The sequence below is a fragment of the Bos grunniens genome, chromosome 9 (assembly GCF_055505025.1).
Source record: "Bos grunniens cultivar Pamir isolate PY7600 chromosome 9, Bosgru_T2T1.0, whole genome shotgun sequence".
NCBI lineage: Eukaryota > Metazoa > Chordata > Mammalia > Artiodactyla > Bovidae > Bos > Bos grunniens.
This window is the reverse complement of record NC_141173.1, coordinates 76,683,953-76,711,744: the sequence shown is the minus strand read 5'-3', so window position 1 is coordinate 76,711,744 and position 27,792 is coordinate 76,683,953. Positions and strand designations below refer to the sequence as shown.

The following is a 27,792-nucleotide window of genomic DNA, read 5'->3' as shown; positions in this document are numbered from 1 at the left end:
TATTAGAGAAATGCATTAGAAAAGCAATATATTTGTCTAATGACTACACAGTTACTTTACCACTGTACAGCCATAACAGTATGTGCTGGAGTGATGTGTATTAAATAGGCCATGTTTTTAGCAGAGAGTGTTTAATCCAGAGTCTTGCAGATTAGTTTTTCTCTCCATTTGGACTCGAGGTCTCTGTTGCAACCGCATTCCGCCGATCATCGGTCAGGCCACGAAGCATCCTATCTTGGGACAGAAAGAATAATCCAGAATGCTGGAACCAGCTGGGTCCTAATGATCAGTACAAATTCTACTCTGTGAGTCTGAAAGTGAAAGGTGCTCAGTCGTGTCCAACTCTTTGTGACCCCATGGAATTTTCCAGGCCAGAATACTGGAGTGGGTGGCCTTTCCCTTCTCCAAGGGATCTTCCCAACCCAGGATTCAAACCCAGGTCTCCCACGATACAGGCAGATTCTTTACCAACTGAGCCAGAAGGGAGGCCCAAGAATACTGGAGTGGGTAGCCTTTCTCTTCTCCAGGGGATCCGTGAATGTAGATTAAGGAAACCAAAGAAAGAAGGTCCAGACTTCCAAATGAAATGTTTCACTATAAGCTGCTTAGAATGAAGGTCTTCCAGAAGCCATCTGCACAATTTTTCACTTAACCAGAAAATATTTCCCTCTAATGTACAAAATCATGTTGGTATGTTGGAGTTTACACTGATTAATAAATTGTCTGAAACCTGAAAAGAAAGTTGTTTTTATAGGAGAAATATTTTAGGTTTCAAACAGCCAAATATATGTATGCAAAGCTTTGGAACACACATAGATGCTATGATTTCAGCTTTCCAAAATATGTATTCTAAAATAGAAATATACATAAATATACACATAAACAAAAAACACATAAATATACATTTATCTATATGTATTATGTCATATATATATATGTGTTATATATTCTAATATGTATATATATTGCATATATATGTGTGTGTGCTCAGTCATGTCTGACTGTGACCCTTTGTACTGAAGCCTGCCAGCCTCCTCTGTCCATGGGATTTCCCAGGCAAGAATACTGGAGTGGGTTGCCATTTCCTCTTGCAGGGGATCTTCCTGACCCAGGGATGGAACCCACATCTCCTATGTCTCCTGCATTGCAGGTGGAGTCTTACTGCTGAGTCACTGGGGAGGCCATAAACATATATATTTACATATAAACATATAAACAAAAAGACTGGATAGGAACATCAGAAAAGAAAGACTGTTAATGTGCAAAGTGGTGAAAAAAATATCCTTCTTAGTGTTGTTATATTATTTATACAATTAAAAAATAGCCATAGTAATAGATACTTGCAAAAAAATTTCATCTCCTTTCTAAAGGTGACCCCACTGCATACCCACAATATATTTTTCTATATTCTCATAGCCTCTTACATATATACCCTAATATATTAAGAATAGTCTTATTGTAACATAATTACTTGTTTATATGCCTATTTTTCCAATAAACTATGAGTTAGTTACAGGTGAGGATAACCTCTTACTAGTCTTTGTATATTAGCTCAGATACTAGCCTGTGGCATAGAGTAGGCATTTGCATTGTGTAAATTACTGAATGAATGAAAAATGAAAAATAGGTCAATTTCTTCATGTGGTCCCACATTAGAGTAGGACACATGTACATTCATGTATCTAACCAGCTATGGTCAGGACACATGAATATCATCTACAATGTGTTAAACTTTGACTAAATGAGAAAATAACCTCCTGGGAGGTGGGAATATGCAAATAATTTACAAGTGAGTCTGGAGGAAGTGTGAACAAGACATTTTGGGGTTTATTCCTTAGGTATATTCCCTGACTACAGGTCTCAGACATTTTCAGTTCCTCAAGTTTTTTTTTTCTTCAAATCTTCCTGAAGTCTATTGAAATGGTGAAATTGTTTTCTCCCTCCAAGGTTTTAAAAGTTCTTGAAATGAACACTTATCACTCTAATAATTAGAATTCTAATGGGAGTAGTATCAATGATAACTGTGTGAGTAGAAATGAAATAGAGATTTAGGTTAGGGGTAAAGATAGGAATAGGGCTCCATGGCCAACGTTTACAAAAGTAAATGAAGCTCAAAGAAACAAAAATGAAAACGTGGGGAACATTGGGAATGTCTGTGATAAAAAGGAGTAAAATAAAAACCCTTAATTAAGCAAATAAAATATTATAATTGAGCAGCATGAATCAGTTAGTCTGGTATTTCCTACACCTGCTGGATAACAAGTATTAACAGGAGCTATGTGTTAACAATAGAGATTTCTAGATTTCTCTCCTATCAGAATCTTCTGGACAGAAACCTAGAAATTGATACTTTTAATATATGGCCCCTGACTTAGAAGCAGGCAAGTTTAAAAAGTATTGAATCCATTCATTATAATATCCTGATGTGGAATTTAGAAGGTAAATTCCACAAGTCCTCACACCTATATATCAACACATATGTCTGGGCCTATGGAGGCACTGATTGATTGATTCATTTATTTATTCGTTCATTCATTCTTTCAAAAGGCATAGTCATTAAATGTGAATGTCCATGATGGGAGTAAGACTCTGCTCATCACTGTGGGGGAATTAAAGGAAATGGAAAACCCAGTCTCAAACTCTTCATACCACTGTTTGATGTTTCACAAATTTACAAACTTACACGGGTGTTCCGACTATATTACCTAACTACAGAATTAGGCACATCTCGGGTGTGTGTGTGCACTTTGTTTTGTTTGGTTTTGAATGCTCATGAAACAAAGAGAGTCAAGCTGAGTCACTGAGTCCCTTAAAAAAGTCCCTAATCCCTCTTCCACTTGGGAATTTTGAATCTGAAAAGTTCAGGTATTTTATGTATGATACAATCTTTCTAGAAAACCATCTGTACAAACCCCTACACTCTTCAATCTGTGCATTCAGTGTATTGACATTAAGCCACATCCGGGCAATCTCTGGCTTTAACAGTAACTTTGGCCCTCTGATGGTTTTCCCAGTACCCCTTCACTTCTTAGGCTCCTTTTTGATTCCAATTAGTCTCTTATTTTTTGAGAGTTAAGTTTCCAAGTTGAAAATAAGTATGTTGTATTTTCTGGGATGTATACATTATACTTACAGTATTATTAGTAAATGAATATGTCTCCACCTGAAATGGATTAAGAAAAATAAGACCACAAATGGTTTATAGTTTATAGTGAGAATGTATGTTGGACATGGATTGTGTGAGGTCTTCACATGTCTCTGGCTCCTCTCAAGAATTCATCTTGGTGGTTTAGTCCGTAAGTGATGTCTCACTCTTGTGACCCCATGGACTGTAGCCCACAAGGCTTCTCTGTCCAGGGGGATTCTTCAGGCAAGAATACTGGAGTGGGGGTTGCCATTTCCTTCTCCATGAAAAATGAAAGTGAAAGTCACTCAGTCATATCTGACTCTTTGCGACCCCATGGACTATACAGTCCATGGAACTCTCCAGGCCAGAATACTGGAGTGGGTATTACCCAGTATAACATAACTATCCCTTTCCTTTCTCCAGGGGATCTTCCCAACCCAGGGATGGAACCCAGATCTCTCACATTGCAGGCAGATTCTTTACCATCTGAGCCACAGGGAAAGCCCAAGAATAGTGGAATAATGGAATAATCCCTTCTCCAGGGGATGTTCCTGACCCAGGAATCGAACTGGGGTCTCCTGCATTGCTGGTGGATTCTTTACCACTGAGCTATCAGGGAAGCCCAGATTCATCTTGAGGACAGATCAAAGCCCTTAGCAGGTAGTATCACCTAATAACTCTGATAATAGATATTAAAAAGTTTGTGAATATAGTAGGAACTCCTCCACTGGATAGTAAACTTCTTAAAGGAAAAGACCTTGTATCACTAACTCCCCAGTATCTGATAACACAGGGTGGCACTTAGTAGGTATTGATAGATATTGATTAGACCTCAACTTGATTAAAAAATACTTAGGAATTGTTGCTTTCTCTGTGTCTGAGCCCCAAAAGTGGGGTACTCAGTCTTTATGTAGGGTATAGTTTATCCTTTATTTCTATCCACTATATATCATAGGTGAAAAGCAATAATAATAAAAATCTTCAGTTGATAAGCTTTTGATAAAATTAATTCAGTTTACTTCTTAGGAAGTTTTTGTCTATCTCCCAAGCTTATTTCCTAATATGGCAAATAATGTGTTTCAGAGAGAGTTTTCTTGATTTGGTTTTACTTTTAGTTAATACTTCTAAAATGAGGTTAGTACTTTAACACCAGAAGTTGCTCATTTCTTGTTGGGAGTTGTGGTTATTGAGGAAGGGGAGTTCCTTTAAGGCGGTTAACACTTTGGAATCCCCAGGGATGGTCCATGACAAAGGAGATTAGCATTCTGAATCGATACTGGATACCTTCAAACCACAGCCAGTTAATCTGAGTCATAGTCACCAACCAGTTCAGTTTGAATACAAAAAGGGAAAAAAAGGATGAAATCCTCATAAAAGTACAGTGTACCTAGTAGAAAATTATTCAGTGCCACTTCAGAATTTTGAGATCCAACCCACTGAAATATTTAGCATTCCAAAAAGGCTGCCATATCAAGTATCTGCCATAAACTTTGCTACACTATATTGTGCTATTTTTAATGTATTTTGTTGAACACACACTCTTTAAATTTGTTCATAACCTCTTCCTTAGTTTTTTTTTCCTTCAAAAGAGATTTTTTGCTGTCATCCTAAGCTTCAAATTAATTAGGGTACTTTTAAAAGATGTCATGTCCAGTGTAATATAAACTATTGAATTTATTTGAATAACATAAGCCATCATATCATTTGTCAGAGGTTGTCTATGTGAGTGATAAGTCTGAATGGACATGCAGATCACTGCCATGCACCGGGTCACTGAAGACTTTCTAGCAGGGGATCTCATGTGATCATAAAGAGTAATAAAAACCGAGAGTGAAATGAAAAACTTTTTCCAGAAATAACTTAGGAACTAGTGTGTATGAAGATAACTGAGTATTTCTGGCCATGACTGAAGAGGGTCTTCCCCTCTCCATCCTGCACTAAGGCCAGTCTCGACACACACAGGTTGCCTAACCACAGTCATCTTGTCCAGTTTTAGCTGCGGCCACTGCCACTGCTCTAAACTTGACTTTCTTTTTTTTTTTTTTTTGTATTATCTTTTGCTCTCCCAAGCAAAAGGCCTTGACAGATAAGGAATATAGTGTAGTACATAGAATTTAGGTTTTGTAAGCTTGGATTTATATACCAACTTCAGATTCCTGGAAGTGGGATTTGGAGCAAGTTACTTAACAGTTTCCCTTTCCCTTCCTACCCAGGCCCTCCTCGTGAGGTTATCCTGATCTTAAAAAGCAGGCAGTATGACAACTTTCAGAGTTGTACAGTGGAGGTGAGAAAACATATGCTAATTTCCCAGCATAATGTTGGCACATAATAAATGAATAAATGTTAACATACTGGGAGGAAAAGCAGGTGAGCAGGGCCCCAAGACCCACCTGAAACTCTGCTTCCAGCACTTACTAGCTGACTCAATTTTCCTAATCACCCCCTTCTCTCTCAGCCTCAGTTTTTTCATTTATAAAATGGGCAGAATATTTCTTGACCTTCCTTACCGAATTAAGTGGTTTAAGGAAATGAAATTTTGTGTGTGTGAAATTACTTTATAAAAACTGTAACATATTAAAATGTTACAAGTATGATTACAAAGTTTTGGAGAATTAGCTTTATTCCTATTGGGAAAGATATATATATATATATATATATACACACACATACATACATACATATTTTTTTTCCCAACTTGAGCTCAATGGTTCTCTTCTGCTGAAGGTTGTGGTGGCTCTTTTTTTTTTTTTTTTCTTAAATGACTCATATGGCGCTTGCTATGAGGCTATGAGTTATCTCCAGGTTGGTTTTCTTCCTTCCTTCCTTTTTCTTTCGTTCTCTCTGTCTTCCTCTTTCCTTCCTCCCTTCCTCCTTTCTTTCTTTCTTTTTCTTTCTTCTGTAGCCTCTGCTCTAATCTGTTCAGGAACAAGAACTCAGCTTTAAACTTTGGGCTGCAGTGTTCAGAGCTCACAGCACAGGCTAAGGGTGAAACCGTCTCTGAGATGGAAACAGCCATCAGATGAGGGAAATCTAGAGGGAGGAAGCTGGGCTCTTCAGAGAGTATATATCAAAGTGTTGTATCAATGCTAAATCCCACACCTCTTTCTCCCTATGTGATGAACAAATACTACATCTTACTAATTTTTTAAAATCCCAGTACCTGTCACAATAACTGGCATACAGCTGGCATTGAAAAATGTTTCTTGACTCTGAGATGAGTAGAAAATTACACATTATTATTTTGTCATTTTATCATTATTTATGTTACATAATAATAACAGCATATAATATGTAGTAGTATATACATAATATAATAACAATAATAACAGCACTTATTAGGTACTTATGATATCATGTGTTTATAACCATATGCTCATTATTTTCATTTAACACTCAGAATGGCTTTACTAAGTAGATGCTATAATTATCCCCATGTTAGAGATGAGAAAGCTGGAGCTTTGGAAGGAGGTTCTGAGACACTGATATAGGGCATGGGGGTGGCGAGTTAAGTAAGACAAAATAATTACAGGGGAGAAATGAGGGTCCAAATGAGGAGGGAACACGTGGGTTTGAGATGAAGCTTTCAACACAGTTACTATGTTTATCTCAATAACGCTCTGCAGCCCAGAGCGGTTGGTGGAAACCAGTTCTTACGTAGATGTTATCCCCTTCATGCTTCCTTGGACTTGATGGCTATGAGTCATTCAATAAAGAGAAGTTAACGCATGGAGATAGGAACCGATGAAATATGTTCTTCAGCCTGGTGGAGACAAGTAATTGCCATTGGCTCTGGAGAGTAGAGATACTTCAAAGCTTCCTCTAAGTGAGCTTTACCCACTCCCTCTCTAGCAAAACTCCTTGGCTCCTGGCCTGTATGACCTTAGCTTTGTTCAGGAAATTCTGCCTAAGAGGCCTCAGAAGAGAGGCTGGTAAACTTGACATCCTATACACAGCTAAGTTATTTGCTAATAGGTTTGGGGATAGAGGAGGAGAGAGTAATCTATACCAAAGAACTGGGCCATTTGGGTAGAGTGGTTTTGGGCCATTCATCAAAAGTCATCACATCATCTAGCTCTCCTATAATTAAGACAGTGGTTATACTAGCTGTGAAGGTGAAGGTTGCTCCTTTTCATCAAATTCAAGCTTTCTTAGAGAAAGGTAGGAGGGCTATGTCTGATCAGAAATGGGTGAGTAGTACGTAACTGGTTGACTTTAATTTCCTTGGGCAAGGAAGCATTTGATATCATATCAACCCAGCACTTAGACAGTTTTTACATTCAGCTTCCCAGGTGGCTCAGATGGTAAAGTATCTGCCTGCAATGCAGGAGACCCAGGTTCAATCCCTGGATTGGGAAGATTCCCTAGAGAAGGGAATGGCAACCCACTCCAGTATCCTTGCCTTGGGAATCCCATGAACAGAGGAGCCTGATGGGCTATTATCCATGGGATCGCAGAGTCGGACATGACTTAGCAACTAACACTTTCACTTTCTTTCACTTTCTACAAAAAACAACTGGTACAATTTATTGTGCTATTATGACTTACGTTTGTGCGTGGACGATGTAGCACTCTGAGAAGAAAGCAGAGAGGATGATGAGCAACTATAAAATGATGTCAACTAAGGATCAGGTAGAAAAGGTGGTCACATTCGCCTTGGGCAGCGGAGGCTATGGCACAGACTCTCCTTAGCAGCCAGGGCTGTACCTTGTGTCTTCCTGAGACACTTTGAATTTACCTGGATTTCAAGTGCAATCTGGATACCAGGAGTGTTAAAAGCTCCTCGGATGAGTTGAGCTGAGAACCCCTGTTTAGGGGGCAGTAGGCCTGATTGTGAAATGAGAAAAGCCTTCAAATGGAAAATGAACTAGGTCTCCTCGCTTCACCCCAAGAAAAGAATCAGCGCTAGTGCTAAGGGGTGATATGAAGGCTTATCTGGGCTCAAAGGAAAGAAGAATATTTGAAAAGCTTTGAGCTGTACTGAAAATGGAAGTAGTTTAGTGGTAAAGAAGCTTTGATCTCTAGAGGTGGTCAAGGAGAAGATGGACAACCATCACCCGGGAAGGTTGAACTTGGCCAGTGAGGGCCCCCTGTGCCAGGAGGACCAGAAGCATCATTCAGCCCCCTCACCCTTCATCAGAGCAGCTAAACTTTCTTTTTTTAATATTGGGTTTCCCCATAAGATTTCCTTTGAAGAAAGAGACCTGCTCAAAAAAAAAAAAAAAAGCTTGAAGAAAGAGACCTGCTCAAAAAAAAAAAAAACCTTTAAAGCCACTCAACTAGTTGACCTTTATAACTATTACCAGCTCTGAAATTCTACAGTATTTAATCTTGTTTGATATTTTCTAAGAAATAAAGCTACTGATTGATCCATTCTTCCGAAGTCTGAGGTGGCAAAGGAGGAGTTCGTGAAAGGGATGGAAAATGTGACTAGGAGGAGGGGGACGCTGCTCTCAGCAGAGGGCCAGATGCAAGAGCCCTCAACCCTATGTAAGCTTGCAATCAATCAGAGTCTCTGGGGATGCTGTGTGGTGATAGCTATTCATGAAACACAGCAAGGTTGAGAGCCATGGGCTCCATGGGTGAGCTGTGAGAAGCGTTCTATTGTACATGGAGCCAAACATGGCAGGCAGCCTCCAACACTGTGCTTCTTAAACTTCAGGCGCATCATATTCACCTGGATGGCTTATGCAAACATAGATGACTGTGCCCCACCCCCAGAGTTGCTGATTCAGTGAGCCTGTGACCAGGCGAAGAATTTACATTTTTAACAAGTTGCAGGTGATGCCAATACTTCTGGGGAGCACTATCAGAGAACCACTGCCTGACAAAAGGGGTTTACTTTAGACCTGCAAAGAACCTCCTCATGGTGGGACGGTGAGTCACAGTATGTGGCAGCCTTGAGAGGATGGGATAGTGCACTTAACCACTGTGGTCTTCCTTGCAGAAATATACTCACCTGACAGAGGAGGCTGGTGGGCTGCCGTCTATGGGGTTGCACAGAGTCGGACACGACTGAAGCAACTTAGCAGCAGCAGCAGCAGTGTATCACCCAGGTGGCGCTAGTGGTAGAGAAACTGCCTGCCAGTGCAGGAGAGGTAAGAGATGTGGGTTCAATCCCTGGATCAGGAAGATCCCCTGGAGGAGGAAATGGCAACCCACTCCAGTATTCTTGCTTGGAAAATTCTATGGGGCAGAGGAGCCTGATTGGCTACAGTACATAGTGTTGCAAAGAGTTGGACATGATGAAGTGACTAAGCATAGTCTAGTCATAGGGGAAACATCAGACATATCAATTGAGGGACATTCTACAACATACCTGATGAGTAAACCTCTCAAGATCATCAAAAACAAGGAAAGTTCGAGAAACTCTCATAGCAAGAAAGCCTAAGGAGATGTTAGACAACTAAATGTTACGTGGTGTTCTGGGTGGGATCTTGGGACAGAAAAAGAGATATTGTGGAAAAATTGAGAGAATGATGCATTAATATTGATTCATTTGTTGTGACAAATGTACTGTAATATGATAACATTGGAAACTGACTCCTCTTCCTTTCTCACACTGCAGCCACACAGTAGGAATATAATCCTAGATAAGAAAGGCAACTGTCCCAGTGACTTAAAATTCTTAGTAGAAATTTCCAACACTTCGATTCTCCTCATCTGGAAATCATTATCATGGTGACCCATCTTTCTCTTTCCCTGCCTTCTTTTTTTGCAGTTCCAAGACAATGTGCTCAAGGTGGTGGTTGAAATGAAGGGCAGTCAGAGTCCTTTCCCCAGACAATATTTTGCTGCTGGTGTGTAATTATGGGTGACCTTATTTCACTGGCTTTGAGAGTGAGCTTTATCAAATTCCTCATGTATCATTCAAGTTTTAAAGTGTCTTTGGAACACTGCACTGTGGGCTCATGGTGTGTGTGTGTGTGTGTGTGTGTGTGTGTTGGGAGGGGTTGTGTAACACAACCACTCTCTAGACCTGTATGTTTGTTACTCACCCAGTATTGACGTTGCATCTCCAACTTGGCTTTAGGTCCCCTCAGCCTTTTGGATGCTTATTGTTTACAGTTCCTGCCATGGTATCTGACGAGGTTCCAGACAATAAGTATCAACCATACCTGGTAAGGAGATAATACTGATTCAAGGGAAACTGAATACCTCATGTACAGTTAGAATGGATTGGTTGATTTGGATCATTTATTTTTCCTTTTCAAGTGACTGAACTATACATTTGCAGGAGTTTAGTGAGGGTCTCATAGGTCCCCCTGGGGATTGGCAGTGGCTGAACTGATAGCTTTAAGGAAGAAGCTTAGATACCTAATTCATCTTCCATCTAGGCAGGGGCTCCCAGGGGATAAGACTGCAGAGTTACATGTGAAATGCAAAATTTGAAGCAGAAGGCTCTCATCACCTGGAATTTTCTCTCCCTAAAATTGAGCAACAATACTGGAAATAGTGACAACTTACAAGAGTTCGTCTAGGGCACCAGGCGCCATTCTAATGGGTTCATTTCAGCCCCACAGAGGCACAGAGAAGGTAAGTAACTTACTTAAGCTCATGCAGCTTGAAGTGGAGCCAGGATTCTGGTCTGGGTCATCTGGCTCCAGAGCCCCTTCTGTAAACTATAAGGTTTGTGCATCTCTCTTAGAGAGGACACTAGGAGCTGTCCCACTCTTGACTAGCCTGACTAGAGGGTCCAAGATCTGGACTGGAATTTCCCAGAGAATGTCACAACTGTCTAAGGCTAGGAGAATGTTCTATCACTTAGCTGTACTTCATATAACTATCACCAGCATCATCCCTAGCAACTGGTAAATATTGATTAAGCTTCTGTTCCATGCCAGGTAACATGGATACAGAGATGAAAAAGAGATGGTAGGACTGCCCTCGAGAAATGTAGAGGAGATAAACACCCAAGCAAACAAGCCAACAAAATCCCAAACAGCCCCCAGTAAAGGCCAATAGAAAGAGCTCCAGTGAGTAAGGGACTCGCCTTGCCCTTGGGGAGGGTAGACAGTAGATGACTCCTTTCCTCTCTCATTTAGTTTTCCTCCAGCTACTTCCCTGATTTCTTCTACTTACAACTAACAAGCTTAAATGGAAGAGATTTGAAGTTCTGTGCAAGGTGCTGGGAGGTTTAGAAGGGCAGTATTCTGTTCACCTGGTAAATATGAGAGGCTCCAGCTCAGCAGATGCCTATTTGCCCTCCTCCTCCCAGGAAACAGGGAACATTTACATCTTTGTTCCTTCTTCCAAGGCAGGAATCTTGGGTTTCCTCTGAAAGCTCCTCTGGCAGCCTTGCCTGGCTGTGCGTCCATGTCTACCGCCAAAACAAACATGTTGCAGGGGTGTTGTTCATGCATTGCCCTCGAAAACTCTTGCTGTCACGGGATCACCCTCTTCCTGCTGATGGATGGTCATTATCTGACTCTGTTGCCATGGAGAGGGATGGACTCAGGTGTGTTTTTCAAGCCTGCATACTCCCACTGGGGCTGCAACAAGGATGCTTCTGTACGTCATGTTTGGCAAGCCTGTGGCAGGCTGTGGCCAGGCTTTTCCTGCAGGTCAAACCTAATCAACTGATCAGCTGCAGATCATATCAAGACCTCTGCTTGATACGTTATTAGTGACAGACATGCTTCCATAATGAATATCACGATGTCATTTGACCATAACGTTGTTGAGGTGGGGAAAGAAAACACTCCAGTCATCAGACTTGGGATGAGAAGGGCTTGTGTTCACAGAAACACAACTTCACGTCACTGTTTCTCACGAAGGACTGTTTTGTTCTTGAAGACTGCTGCTCATCCTCTGATGTTGATTTCCTATGTTACAACGACCTCGATTCATATGCCCTGGCAAGCAGCACAAGCACTGTTTCCTGTTTCTGAACTTGTAGACAACCATCCATACGTCTCATGGTTGTCAATTCAACCAGATAACTGTGGCACCTCCTTGATGCTTTTTTAAAGGACCTTGGAAATGAAGTTTTTAATTTTTTTGGATAGGGTATTCTTAATTCATTTGGCTAAATTTTCATATGACTAATAATCTAAAACGAAAGTAAGTATAAACTTGTGTCCTGTTTCTCAGGCCTGAAAACTCAGTAGTGACAAGACTGCAGATATGTAGATTTTAAAGCAATAAATGTTTTGTAGTTTTTCTTATTTGTTTGTTGAGAGCAAAGGAGTAGCATCAGTCTTGTTTTCATTTGACCCCCCAAACAGGAAAATGATTACAGGTTAGTCATTGAGAACAGTCAATGGGGACTATGCCCACACTGTATAGGTCAAAAACATGTGAATAGTTTTCACAATCTGTGTACACTCTTGTGATGAAGTTGCTTCATTTATTGGTGAATGTTACTTATGTAGTACTACTATAGGGCAAAAACTAAACTAGGTTTATTCTATTCAGATATTAACATTTTAAAATGATTAAAACATATACAAAGCATATATAAATATATATATACTTATCCAGCAGTTTGGAACATGCTTTAAAGCAGAGGGGAGAAAGGTCACTTAGAGATAACTGCCATTAATAGCCTATATTCTTGCATTTTGTTGACTCTGTGTGCATGTGTGTGTGTGCATATTTTAAGCAAAGCTGGCAATATACTCTTTATACAATTTGTTGTTTTTTTTGGTTTAACTTTTACAAGCTCTTCATAAATAAACTTTTTGGTTATAAAACATTTATATTATTTGTAACAGAAGATCTTTTCTTTTTTTTATAAGCATCCTGCATGGATCACAGATTCCATTTCTAAGTCAGAAGTCTGTCTTGACCACACTCACCAAAAGTTCTTTGGAAAAGTTAATCTCCCTTGTGTTTTAGATGATTCTATCATTCTCTTAGAGATATAAACACACACACACACACACATCATTATCACCCTGGAGCCCGACACAGGCTAAACCCAAGGATGTGGGCTTCTGGTTTTCAGTCCCCCTTGACAGCTGTGCCCATGCTCCTTGCATGCCCTAGTGATACACACAGAATGTCCTCCCACTGGGTAGATTTTCCCATCTTTACTAAGGAATTCAAGTCCTGGTACCTAATATTGAACACTTAGCTCCCTTTATCACCATCATGGCCATTCTCCCAATCTGGAAAGATCTCTTCTTGATGGAACCCACTCCCTCACATCTGTCTCTTCCTTCCCCAGGAAAGTAATTCTAGTTTGTTTCCTATTAGGTCCAATTCTGCCAATAGAGTCTTGGTTCTCTTTATTGTCACTTAGAAACACAAAGACTCTCTAAGTTGAGTTGGAAGGGAAGGGTGAGAGTTGCTCAAGGAAGGGAAGATGAGCAAAGCCTGGATCTGCAGACTTCCATGTGCTTGAGAAGGCAAAGAGAGTAAAATTACCTTTGGTATTCCTTTGAGTCTCCTCAGGGCTTCCCTGGAATTCCCAGGTGGTGCTAGTGGTAAAGAACCCACCTGCCAATACAAGAGACATAAGAGAGATGGGTTACATCCTTGGGTCAGGAAGATCCCCAGGAGGAGGGTATGACAACCCACTCCAGTATTCTTGCCTGGAGAATCCCATGGACACAGGAACCTGGAGGGCTGCAGTTGCAAAGAATCGGACATGACTTAGTGACTAAGCAACAAAAAACAACAAACAGCGGATGATAAACAACATGGAAACTATTCTCCTAATAACTTAAGTGTTTATGTAATGAATATGACATAATTTTCAAACCATTACTTTTAGGATGAAATCTAAACTTTTTAACGTGATTTACAGCCTGCTACCTTTTGGCTCCTGCCCCACTGCTCCAGCTCTACTGAACTTCCAGACTCTCTAGCCGGTTTTTCCTCTAGGTCATGCATATGCTATTTTCTTTTGCTGAAATGTTCTTCCCTCTATCATCCCCATCTTCTGGTTAACTTCACACATTTTTCTCATTTTAGATTAAATGTCACTTCCTCTGGTTAGGTTCCCTGTCCTCTGAGGTCTTGTAGCAAATGTCATTAACTACTCGGTTAACTACTTATCTCCACCCAGATTGTAAATTCTGCAAGGATGAGGGCCATGTCTATTTTGTGTTTGGATTCTGTTCTAGCTCAATGTTTGATACATATTAGGTACTCAATAAGATATTGAAATGAGTCTGACTCTTTGTGACCCCTTGGACTGTAGCCTGCCAGGCTCCTCTGTCCATGGAATTTCCCAGGCAAGAATATTGGAGTGGGTTGCCATTCCTCCTCCAGGGGATCTTCCCAACCCTGGGATCAAACCCATATCTCTTGCAGCTCCTACATTTGCAGGTGGATTCTTTCCCATTGTGCCACCTGGGAAGTCCCTTGAAATGAATAGTGGATATTTTTGGGTGCTTCTGGTTTTCACAAGCAGTGATTATTTGGAATTTTATCTTGGAATTTTAAAATTACTTTCTGATGATAAATTCTTGGAAGTAGGATTACTAGGTCAAAGGATATAAACATTTTTGAGCCCTCTTGAGAAAACACGGATTGTTTTCCAGAAAGTTGTACATTCCTACTAGTAGTGAATGAAATTTCCTGTTTCACTGTACTCTTCTCAGCACTATTAGAAATGATTTTTTGCTAACTTGGTATTAAGAAAGTTTCCCCTCAGCTGTTTCCATTTTGCCTTAAATCTTGAGATGGACATTTTTCATCTATTTTTACATTCACTTGTATTGCTCTATTGTGAAATGTTTGGTGTCCTTTGCCCATTTTTATTCTAGAATTTTCATGTTTTTACAATCATTTTTTATACACTATGTTTTAAAGATGTCAGATTATTATGATATTCACTGAAGAATTTCCTCTCTGCTTAGATGCTTGCATTTTCCTCTTTCTTTTTTTTAATCGTACATGGTTAAGTTTAATATTTTCATATGATTGGGTCTGTCCTCATTTTCCTTGAGATTTCTTGCATGACTCCTACAATCCTTTCACCACCAGTTGATCAAATATTCAGCTATTTTTTTTTTTTTTGGCATGTATACAGCTGAATTTCTTTGCCTCTGTGTGTGTGTGTGTACTTGTGTGTGTGCATTTATGTGCATGTGTCCTGGGGTGTCAGCCACTGGGAATTTTTAATTAATTAATTAATTTTAATTAATTAATTAAATTAATTAATTTACAATATTGTAGTGGTTTTTGCTATACATTGACATAAATCAGCCATGGGTGTACATGTGTTGCCCATCCTGAATCTCCCTCCCACCTCCCTCTCCATCCTATCCCTCAGGGTTGTCCCAGTGCACTGGCTTTGAGTGCCCTGTTTCATGCATCAAACTTGGACTGGAGATCTATTTCACATATGGTAATATACATGTTTCAATGCCAATCTTTCAAATCATCCCACCCTCGCCTTCTCCCACAGAGTCCAAAAGACTGTTCTTTATACTTGTGTCTCTTTTGCTGTCCTGCATATAGGGTCATGGTTACCATCTTTCTAAATTCCATATATATGCATTAATATACTGTATTGGTGTTTTTCTTTCTGACTTACTTCACTCTGTATAATAGGCTCCAGTTTCATCCACCTCATTAGAACTGATTCAAAAGAATTCTTTTTAATAGCTGAGTAATATTCCATTGTGTATATGTACCACAGTTTTCTTAACCACTCATCTGCTGATGGACATCTATGTCCTAGCTATTGTAAACAGTGCTGTGATGAACATTGGGGTACATGTGTCTCTTTCAGTTCTGGTTTCCTCAGTGTGTATGCCAGCAGTGGGATTGCTGGGTCATATGGCAGTTCTATTTCCATTTTTTTAAGGAATCTCCACACTGTTATCCATAGAGGCTGTACTAATTTGCATTCCCACCAACAGTGTAAGAAGGTTCCCTTTTCTCCACCCCTTCTCCAGCATTTATTGTTTGTAGACTTTTGGATAGTAGCCATTCTGACCAGTGTGAGATAGTACCTGATTGTAATTTTGATTTGCATTTCTCTGACAATGAGTGACGTTGAGAATCTTTTCATGTGTTTGTTAGCCATCTGTATGTCTTCTTTGGAGAAATGTCTGTTTAGTTCTTTGGCCCATTTTTTGATTGGGTTGTTTATTTTTCTGGAATTGAGCTGCAGGAGTTGCTTGTATATTTTCAAGATTAATTCTTTGTCAGTTGCTTCATTTGCTATTATTTTCTCCCATTCTGAAGGCTGTCTTTTCACCTTGCTTATAGTTTTCTTCATTGTGCAAAAGCTTTTAAGTTTAATTAGGTCCCATTTGTTTGTTTTTGCTTTTTTTCCCATCACTCTGGGAGGTGGGTCATAGAGGGTCCTGCTATGATTTATGTCAGAGAGTGCTTTGTCTATGTTTTCCTCTAGGAGTTTTATAGTTTCTGGTCTTGCATTTAGATCTTTAAACCATTTTGAGTTTATTTTTGTGTATGGTGTTAGAAAGTGTTCTAGTTTCATTCTTTTACAAGTGGTTGACCAGTTTTCCCAGCACCACTTGTTAAAGAGATTGTCTTTTATCCATTGTATATTCTTGCCTCCTTTGTCAAAGATAAGGTGTCCATAGGTGTGTGGATTTATCTCTGGGCTTTCTATTTTGTTTCATTGATCTGTATTTCTGTCTTTGTGCCAGTACCATGATTGTAGCTTTCTAGTATAGTCTGAAGTCAGGCAGGTTGATTCCTCCAGTTCCATTCTTCTTTTTCAAGATTGCTTTGGCTCTTCAAGGTTTTTTGTATTTCCATAAAAATTGTGAAATTATTTGTTCCAGTTCTGTGAAAAATACCATTGGTAGCTTGATAGGAATTGCACTGAATCTATATTTTGCTTTGGGCACTATACTCATTTTCACTATGTTGATTCTTCTGATCCATGAACATGGTATATTTCTCCATCTATTTGTGTCATCTTTGATTTCTTTCATCAGTGTTTTATAGTTTTCTATATATGGGTTTTTGTTTCTTTAGGTCGATTTATTCCTAAGTATTTTATTTTTTTCATCACAATGGTGAATGGAATCACTTCCTTAATTTCTCTATTTTCTCTTTGTTAGTGTATAGGAATGCAAGGGATTTCTGTGTATTAATTTTATATCCTGCAACTTTACTATGTTCATTTATTAGCTCTAGTAATTTTCTGGTGGTATCTTTAGGGTTTTCTATGTAGAGGATCATGTCATCTGCAAACAGTGAGAGTTTTACTTCTTCTTTTCCAATCTGGATTCCTTTTATTTCTGTTTCTTCTCTGATTGCTGTGGCTAAAACTTCTAAAACCATGTTGAATAACAGTGGTGAGAGTGGGCACATTTGTCTTGTTCCTGACTTTATGGGGAATGCTTTCAATTTTTCTCCATTGAGGATAATGTTTGCTGTGGGTTTATCATATATGGCTTTTATTATGTTGAGGTATGTTCCTTCTATGTTCTGCTTTCTGGAGGGTTTTTATCATAAATCGGTGCTGAATTTTGTCAAAGGCTTTCTCTGCATCTATTGAGATAATCATATGGTTTTATCTTTCAATTTGTTAATGTGGTGTATCACATTGATTAACTTGCAAATATTGAAGAATCCTTGTCTCCCTGGGATAAAGCCTGCTTGGTCATGATGTGTGATCTTTTTAATATGTTACTGGATTCTGTTTGCTAGAATTTTGTTGAGAATTGTTGCATATGTGTTCATTAGTGATATTGGCCTGTAGTTTTCTTTTTTTGTGGCATCTTTGTCTGGTTTTGATATTAAGGTGATGGTGGTCTCATAGAATGAGTTTGGCAGTTTACCTTCCTCTGCAATTTTCTGGAAGCCACTGGGAATTTAATGGTAGGTTGGGAGGATCTTCTTTTGCCAAAAGACTGACCAATGTCTCAACATGATCTGTTGAATAATCTTTCCTTTCCCAATGATTGAAGATGCCTCTTTTCACAAACATAGAAACAATATTATTCTAGTGTCAGTGTGTCTTCCTGAAGTGGGTCATGTGCTTTTTTGTCATTTAGGTTTTAGGGAGAGACTTTGACGAGGAGGAAACCTTCTGTGTTTGTCTCCCTACCCCATCCCTTCTCCCTGGCTCTGCCTACTGGTTCTGCAGTTTAGCTTCACTGAGGCTAAACTCTGAGGCATCTAGGGAAAGTAGGTGCCTGAGATATGAAACTGGTAAGGGCACAATGCATTTGCATGAAAACCCACTATACCAATTTAGTAATGTTTATAAATGTCTTTTGGCATTACCAGAGCATAACTTTAGTTTGTCTGGCATTGGATCTAAAAACATGCAGCCTGCAAACAGATACCCGCTGAAAAGCAAGTGCTGTGGTCAAAGACAGAGTATCTGCCATCCTGACTAGTGTTCAAGTGACCAGTGTCTCTATGGTGATGGTTTCTTCTTTCACACAACACTGCACAGTAGTACAAGGGGGGAATGCCAGCCTTAACTAACAAAGACAAGAGTCGACAAAAAGTTTCCTTTACAGGAAGCCACTAGCCACGTACTCAGAAAGGTGGGTGGGAGCAGACATCTCTATATTAAGGTAATTTGCTCTCTTTCTCATTCATTCTTTCTTCTTTGCTTTCTTGCTTCTTAGCTTTCAGCTTAGTTCTGTGATAAAGTTTGGCTTTATCATAGTTCTTACAAGTTGGTCCCTGGGAAAATGAATCATAGAATCTAACATCTTAAGTTAAGAAGCACTGTTGACATTCATTTGTTGTGTTTTCCATCAATCAAAATTGGAAACAGAGACAAGTGACCATTTTTGTATGTCAAGAAGCAGAAACAGTGGGAGTACAAGAATCTTGCTGCTTCAGGAAACCATTGTCATTTATATCAAAGTGCTAAAGGTTTGAAATGGACGTGTTTCAAGGGTTTCCCCACATCCTGCCCCCAAATGTGGATCTGTGTTTTGAAATGAATTAGTTCAATCTTTCTCCTGAATTCAGATACCTTTTTTCCCTCCTGACACTTAGACAAATACAATTAACCTTCCTCTTATTTCTTTGGGGTGTCTGTTATAATTTGCTTATCTCCGTATTTGCTTGGATGGGCATGGGGGTATTTCAAGTACTTGTCCTAAGGTGTTTATCTGGGCTTCCCTGGTGGCTCAGATGGTAAAGAATCCACATACAGTGTGAGAGATCTGGATTCGATCCCTGGGTAGGGAAGATCCCCTGGAGGAGGGCATGGCAATCCACCCCAGTATTCTTGCCAGGAGAATTCTCATAGACAGAGGAGCCTGGAAGGCTACAGTCCATGGGGTTGCAAAAAATTGGACTCAACTGAGCTACTAAGCACGGCACAGCAAGGTGTTTATTTGGGACTTCCCAGGCAGCTCTGCTTGCCAATGCAGGAGACTTGGGTTCCATCCTTGGGTTGGAAAGATCTCCTGGAGAAGGAAATGGCAACCCACTCCACTATTCTTGCCTGGAAAATCCCATGGCAGAGTTTGATACAACTGAAGAACTGATCATGCATGCACAAGGTGTTCATTTGCAAGTAATAAATAGACAGCAAGTAACAAAGAGACACATCTCATTCCAGTTTAAACCAGAGACCCTGTCTCCCTCTACCCCCTTACCTTGCTCTTCTTTTCCTTTTCCCACAGTGTCTTTCACCATCTAACACACTACCAGTTTACTTGTTATGTTTATTGTCTATTGTCTCCTGAATAAGGACAGTGATTCTTGTCTGTTTCATGTATTCTAAGTGTTTGATACCATATCTGGCATGTAAGTTGTCACTCAGTGAATTTTTGTTGAACTCAATTTAATCAACTCATGTACCTGAAAAGTCCAGGTTTCTGGTAGGGTGGGGTCCTTCATCTCAATAATGTCATCCAGGACCCAGATCTTCCCTCTTTTCTCTATCAATTTTGTTTTACTTAGGGGCTATGCTATCCTAAGTCAGGCTCCTCTTGTGGGCCCCTGGTGGCAACTCCAGGGCTTCTAGTTCAAATACAGCAGGAGGGAAGGGGAAGCTTCATCTTGCAACTCCAGCAAAAGTCCTAAGGGTCCCTCTGAATGAACTGGCTCAGTCACAGTCATGGTGGTGAGGGATAGATGTGCTGATGGCTTAGCCCAGGCCACGTATTCCCTCCTTCCCAAGATGGAATCAGCCTTTCAGGAATCACATGGATCCCCAAACAGAAACTGAGGGCCTGCTGGAGAGGGGGGCATGGTGGATGGATGGTTACACTATTCAACAAGAAGGAAGAACACTCTAACCAATAAGGGTTTATCACTGCAAACAGAATTTGGGAAATCCCCTGTCTGATCTTCCTAATTTATGTGACTAGAACTGAGGTTAGGCTCAAGCTCATGTGATTAAATTGAATTCATCTTCTCAGTTGGGTGGGGGGCAAATTTGCGTTTTCCTGTGAGGTGGAAGAATTCTCTAAAAGGATTTAGGAGAGCAAGAAAACAAAAAGCTGATCTTATGGATGGAAAGATGGCAATTTTTTCTTTCTTCCCATTGATATAACTCACTGGAGTTTGAAAAGAGGTCACTTCACCCCTTTCATTCTTATTCTGTACGGGGTGCACCAGTGCATTTTCATCTCCAGGGCTTAGTGACCAAGTAAGGTAGAGTAAAGAGAAGATCAAGGGGGTAACCTGTGGCCATGAGCAAGCTCTGTGGTTCAGAGCTGATCACATGGAGGCAGAACTCCAGGTTGCCTGCAGAGGGTCAGCTCACTCTGACAACTGGCTCCTCTTCTTGCTCTTCCTCATCTCTATGTTTATTAACTCAGGATTCAACACCAAGCAGAATGCTCTTAATTTGGCCCCCCATAATTCTATAACACAGAGGATGAGTTGCTGCAGGTAAGTACTGGGAGACACTGCAATTTTCTAAGTTAAATATCAAATCAACATATGTGCCAGAAAGTGTAATTCATTCTCCAGGATCTTAAGTGTCCTGTCTTAGGCACAACAGAAGGGAAGTGCACTCATTTCTAATACCTCTGCATACAAAAAGAATATAAGTAATTTTTATGCCCACAGCTGGTTCCTCAGTACAGTGCTGTTCCTTTGGAGTATTGCTAACCATGAAAGGCTCGCGGAATGAAATAAGAACATGTACCATGCATGGTCTAGTCCTGCCTGCTTTGCCATCTCCATCATGTGCTGGTTTCCCCTTGTTGCCTTCTGCTTTAGCCACACTGGCCTGTAAGTCATTGAAATATCCCAAAGTCTTTCTTCCCTTAGGGTCTTGGGCTGCCTGGGTTCAAGTTCTGCCTTTCTACTTACTTACCCTTTTCATGCTTCATTTGCCTCATCTGTGATGTGGGGCTAACAGTCATTCTGCTTCATAGGATTGTGTTAGGATTAAAAGAAATAATATATGTAAACTTCTTAGAATGTTCTTCCTTCCCAATAATTAAAAAATGTTAGCCCCCTTCCTCCGCTTTCCATTTCCTATTTCTCTTCTCTGCCCCCATCTCCTCTCATCCTTTTGCCCAAATTAGGCATTTCAATGTCTCAGTTGTTATGTACACTATCACTTCTTCAGAGGGCTTCCCAGATGGCTCTGTGGAAGGTAAAGAATAGTAGGTACAGAATCCACCTGCAATGCAGGAGACACAGGAGACTCAGGTTCAATTGATCCCTGGGCTGGGAAGATCCACTGCAGGAGGGCATAGTAACCCACTCCAGTATTCTTGCCTGGGAAATACAATGGACAGAGGAGCTTGGTGGGCTGTAGTCTGTGGGGTGGCAAAGAGTCAGATGTAACTGAGGACACATGCAGTACTTTGGAGATCTTTTCTGACCATCCTACCTAAAGAAGTTGCTTCCTTATTTCTCTGTTTCCTTCACTGCACCTATCTCCATTTGCAATTATATATTTATTTGCTTTTTTTCCTTGTTCATTGCCTTTCTCCATGAAGTGACTGAAAAGTCCATGCTTGCAGGGTCCTCAGCAATATCTGTCATTGTACATATTATACAAGTCTGCACAGAGCAGGCTGGCAATACACATTTAAGAATGAAAGCCAATGTCCTTTGAAAGGGAGGGGAACTACAAAGAGAAAGTGAAATTCTGAATCACTAATAATTCTATAACATACTGGAGTGGAAGCTTCACTGCTGGGTACCATCACTGGGATTGGGCAGGAGTTGGGGTGGGAAGGAGGAAGCACACCTCCTACCTAAAAGAAAATGCCAAGCAACTTGAACACCTCTGATTTCCAGGGCTTTGGCTGCCAAAGTAGATGAAGTGCCAAGCAGGGGACAGTGATTGTCATCACATGGCCAGGAGAGCTTTAGACTAGTTTGGTAGAGGGATCTTACTCAGCAGCGCATGGAAGACACCTTCTAGGAACCGTCAGAAATATTTGAAAGTTACCTTTCATGGGGTTAAAGATCCCATGACCCGAGGCTATGGAAAGAACCAGGGAAAATTGAGTTGGGGTTGTTCTTGTTATCTATGCAGTTGGGTAAGCCCAGAGGAAAGTTGAATTACAATATGAATATTACCATGGCCAGGACTCATCTCTATGTGCAGGGTTCAACAAAAGACTCTTAAGCAAAGGTTCATAACTAGTTCATTGACAGAGTGTAACAGAGAAGAAAGAGCCCAGTTTTATCAACTCCCATGTCATCATCCACATGACCTTCACAGGCTGCAGGGAATGTTGGTGGGGAAAACAGATTATTTTCTATTAGACTGAATTTTTCTTAAAAATTCACATTTCTAGCATTAGCCAACAGGAAAGAATGTTGAATATGCTTATATTATCTGAATATTGGGAAAGAGGCAAACTGGTAAACATATTTATTAAGGTGGGAAAATGTTAACACTGATACTTTCAATGAGAGGATGGTCATGAGAGCCAGGGAATCACAGTTATGTTCTTTTTACCCCTAACCAGTTTCATCGAAAAAATATATTAATAAGAGTATATAAAATTAAATGTGAATGGCCCTCCTCCTCTCCTATTGGTCAACCACTCCTATTCCTTAGAGGTAACCACTGTGAAAATAGGCTCCTAGGCATTCTCTTTCTGAGTTTCCTTCACTTACACATACCCCATCACTTTATAAGATCATCTTTTTATTGATATGCTGCCTCATTAATTGGAGGAGTGTGCTTGTATATGAATGTCTTTTATGTTTTTCAGATTATCTGAAGACTAGATTCCTAGATGTGTAATTACTGGGTCAAAGTTGCCTTGAAAATTTCTGAGGTCCAGGTCTGATTGCATTTCTGCTTATGAGCACTGAAGTGGGCACCCTAACTCCTTCGAACTGAGTTTGGATGAGGTGATCTTTAAATGCCTTTAGAGCTCTAACATGGTTTGAGTCTAAGATTCTCAGGCTCCTCTAGATGATGGCTACTTTAGGCTGACTTTCATGCAGTGGTTTTAAGAATGATTCTTAATTTAGAAGCAAGCCAGAGAGAGAGAAAAAGGATTAAAAGAAAATGAGCAAATGCAGCTGATTATGAACTTGGGTTTTTCATAAATATTAGGAAAGGACAGAGCTGAGCCAAAGTGGACCAAACACCCTTAGCTATCACAAAAGGCTACAGCTGAAAGTGGTGCTTTTATCATTAGCAGACAACACGGATGTTTGAAATAAAGCAGTGTCTTGATATCTAGAGAGATTACAGTTCCCTGTACCGCATGGAGGACATCTTACCAGGGTTGGCATCGACCCAACCCGTAACCTTTGAGCTGTAGCCCTTGTGGCTGTGTCATCAACTGATTTCGTAAAAGAACGTGGCCAAACCTGCCCAGTCCTTGGCTGGAGCTCCTTTCAGCAAAATCCAGGGCGCTGTAGGTGACTCAGGAAGTGGAATTCTGCCTTTGAGTCAGGACAGAATTTTAGCTTTTCCCTGGTTGGGAGTTTAGTCATGTTTAAGGACCTATAAAAATTTTTTACAGAAAATGTTATCTTGAAAAGGTAGTTTTAATTTAATTGAAAGAATCGGAAACTATTTCCTTAAGATTCTACTTCAAGTTTAGTTATTCATTTCCTTTTAGGAATGACAGGTTCAGCCCTAGAGCATGATCACCAGGTTTCCATCTGCAATTCAGAAATAGCTATGTCTAAATTCCAGAGGTTTTAGGGTATTTCTATATGAGAGCCAGGGATAATCTTAGAGTAAATTACTCTAAATAATTGGTAAAGCTTCTCAGATCATAAAGAATCTGCCTGCAAAGTAGGAGATCCAGGTTCTATCCCTGGGTCAGGAAGATCTCCTGGAGAAGGGAATGGCTGCCCACTCCAGTATTCATGCCTGGAGAATTCCATGGACAGAGGAGCCTGGTGGGAGTGACTAGCACAACACTCCTTGATAAAATTCTGAGCTTTCCAATTTACTCCATTAGCACTGAATCCCAAATCTGTATTACTGAAATATCTTAACTTAGATGAAATGGGTGTTTGAGGAGCACCCATATATCACTAGATCTTATGGGAAGGAATACAGATAACTGAAATGTTTTATTTAAGCATGATATATAAATATACATGAAAGCACTGATCAAAATTTCTCCAAGAAAAGGGAACGCTCTTACGCTGTTGGTGGGAATGCAAACTAGTACAGCCACTATGGAGAACAGTGTGGAGATTCCTTAAAAAACTGGAAATAGAACTGCCATACAATCCAGCAATCCCACTGCTGGGCATACACACTGAGGAAAGCAGAAGGGAAAGAGACACATGTACCCCAATGTTCATCGCAGCACTGTTTATAATAGCCAGGACATGGAAGCAACCTAGATGTCCATCAGCAGATGAATGGATAAGAAAGCTATGGTACATATACACAATGGAGTATTACTCAGCCATTAAAAAGAATACATTTGAATCAGTCCTAATGAGGTGGATGAAACTGGAGCCTATTATACAGAGTGAAGGAAGCCAGAAAGAAAAACACCAATACAGTATACTAACGCATATATATGGAATTTAGAAAGATGGTAACAATAACCCTGTGTACGAGATAGCAAAAGAGACACAGATGTATAGAACAGTCTTTTGGACTCTGTGGGAGAGGGAGAGGGTGGGAAGATTTGGGAGAATGGCATTGAAACATGTATATCATGTATGAAACGAGTTGCCAGTCCAGGTTCGATGCACGATACTGGATGCTTGGGGCTGGTGCACTGGGACGACCCAGAGGGATGGTATGGGGAGGGAGGAGGGAGGAGGGTTCAGGATGGGGAACACATGTATACCTGTGGCGGATCCATTTCGATATTTGGCAAAACTAATACAATATTGTAAAGTTTAAAAGTAAAATAAAATTAAAAAAAATTTCTCCAAAACAGGATGCTATGAATTAACTTCAATGAATGCTCTAAAGATATGACCCTGATCTGCCTATATACTTTTCTTTTTAGGTTTAAAGGTGCTGATCTAAGATGCTAGCAGCTACATTTATCCCACCAACATGAATCTATAGTATCATCAATCCAGAAAACGTTGGGATGAAGAAGTAGTTATATATACCTATGATGTTATAGAACTAATAGATAGCTATGTCTTATCTACAACTCTCAAATGATCCATGAATTATTTTATTGAGTGTGAATTATTACTTCTGTCTTCAAACTTTCATAGCAAGGCTGATGACTTTACTAGCATATTATGTGGAAGTGTGTAGAACCTGTCTACATGATATATCATGCCCTTTTGTTCTGTGGCTGAGACATTAAATTACTTCCAGTAAATAGCATTCATCAGTGATGGGCTTTTGGCTGGGTCCATGGCTATTCAGAAAAAAAATCTGCATTTCTTAGATTCCCTTGTAGCTAGGTATATCCAAGTGATGAACTTCTGACTAATGGGAAACAAGGGGAAGTGTCATGTGGATGGTAGCTTCTGGGAACTTTCTTCACAGACCAATGTCATAGGCATCCAAACCCCTTAGTCTTCATTCCCCTCCCTTGCTACTAATATATGTCTTGGACCAGAACTTTGGGGTCATAGTTTTGGACCAACAGAAGAAAAAGCTGGAAGGAACCTGGGCCCCTGACATATTTGGGGATCAAAGTTGCCATTGCAGATCTAGGTTTCTACCTTCAGACTTTTATATGAAGACCATAAGCTTCTATCTTTTTAAAACCATAATTAATTAATTAAATCATAAGTAATAGTCAGTTTCCATTAATCATCACCTATTTCTTTGATGGACATTAGCCTGATTTTCCTTGATATAAAAAAACACAAAACGACACTTTTTTCTTTTCTCTAAAGTCAGTATCAGGTTATATAATCAGATGTATGGTCCAGTAAATGGACAAGAAAGTTTCAAATTGAGATGACATAGAAAAAACCCAGAATTGAAGCTTGCAATCTGTTCCTATTACACATATATCTATAGTTGAGCTGGTGGTGCTTTGGTTAGAATGGTTGCAGGTAATTTAATCATTAGTGATACTGAAACAGAATGCTGATGGAGTATTTTACTGTGAGGAGTGTATAGACATTTTCTCAGCTTTACTACGTCAGGGTCAGTGATCTCCCCTACTTTTAATTTCAAGAGGATTTTGGCTGACCAATTCCTTCCCACCCATCTACAAGTATACCTTTTCCTAGGATCATAAAAGAGAGCATAAGTTCACTCTTCTACTCCCACCTCTAATTTACCTGCTTTTTTCTCCTCCAAATCATTTTCGTGCCAACAACCCCTGGAAAGGGGGAAAAAAACAAAATCAAACAAACAAACAGAAATCCAAGGAAATATCCTGACATTGCTAACAAGCCATATCTCTGGATAAATCAGACGTGATGACAGTGTCACTGGATTGTTATGTCACTATCCTAATTGGGGGGGGTGCATTTTAAAATTCATCTACATCTGCTGAGTGCATCATGATAATGTTTTGTTGGCTTTTTTTCAAACGCATCAGATGGGATAGGTTAGTGTCACAGCTCCCTTATTCTCTTTGAAAAGAGGACTTTAAATTCTCAAGTAGCTAAATAGTATGCAAGATATTTGTAGAAGGCAAACGCAGTCTCTAAACTCCTCCAAATTCCTAGAAGTTACTTATTCTTAATTTTGCTCCAAGAGCTTCCCCAATCCAGGAAGTTGTCTTCTTTGTATTTCACATCTACCCTATCTACCCTTGTAGCTTCCTTCCTGTGATTTTGAAATTTCTTTTTAAACTCTACTTGCATCACGCTAAGTCCCAGAACTAGAACTTCAGTCATTAGCATTTGCCTCACTGAAGACATCCCAGGAGTGTGGCTCAAAGGAAGGACCCCCTCGGAGAAAGGGGTTGCCCAGATAAATGATTCATGCACTACAGAGATGGATTTTTTTAAATGTACTTTCCTTCTGGAAAGGAGGAAACTGGTTTTCCTTTTCTTCTGAAGCATCGTCACAAAGCCAGGAGCGGGAGGGCAACCCTTGTAGCCATGAGGTTCAAATGAACAGGGGAAGAAAAAGCAGTCCCCCTGGAAGGGGGAATGTCTGATAGCTCATGTCCATCCTTCTCTTTCTCTAGTTGCTGAGGATGCAGAAGCAGCCTTGCTAACGTGCAGCAGTGACGTGACTCATGGTCAGCTGACATGGCAGGAAGTCACCTCAAGCTACACTGACAGACGGGAAAGTCCAGAGTAGACTGAATGTACTTTTTAAGAAAAGGAAATAAAGAAGGCACTTTGGAGCTGATGGGCTGTGTCACCAAGTCAGAAAGCCCAATTACATTTGATAATTTTGTGTAAGACGTAGGAATAGTCTGGGAATGCATTGATTTTAAATAAAGATATTACTATAATGTTTGCAA

General features: G+C 40.0%; 2 long non-coding RNA genes across 7 annotated transcripts; one reads left to right on the top strand and one right to left on the bottom strand.

The window, feature by feature from the left end:
• Positions 1-11,808, bottom strand: LOC147366208 (uncharacterized). 3 transcript variants are annotated; one of them, XR_015132437.1, is made up of 3 exons: positions 11,286-11,808; positions 10,123-10,242; positions 1-230 (listed from the first exon to the last, which is right to left on the bottom strand). It is a non-coding gene; the product is annotated as an uncharacterized LOC147366208 (long non-coding RNA). The 3 variants fall into 3 exon arrangements; XR_015132438.1 differs by lacking the exon at positions 11,286-11,808 and adding an exon at positions 10,674-11,272 and having other exon boundaries at positions 1-234; XR_015132436.1 differs by lacking the exon at positions 11,286-11,808 and adding an exon at positions 10,674-11,272.
• On the top strand, positions 8,898-27,792 carry LOC147366207 (uncharacterized). 4 transcript variants are annotated; one of them, XR_015132432.1, is made up of 4 exons: positions 8,898-9,001; positions 9,072-9,222; positions 10,158-10,245; positions 27,511-27,792. It is a non-coding gene; the product is annotated as an uncharacterized LOC147366207 (long non-coding RNA). The 4 variants fall into 4 exon arrangements; XR_015132435.1 differs by adding an exon at positions 10,462-10,660 and having other exon boundaries at positions 8,924-9,222; XR_015132434.1 differs by adding an exon at positions 9,846-9,924 and having other exon boundaries at positions 8,924-9,222.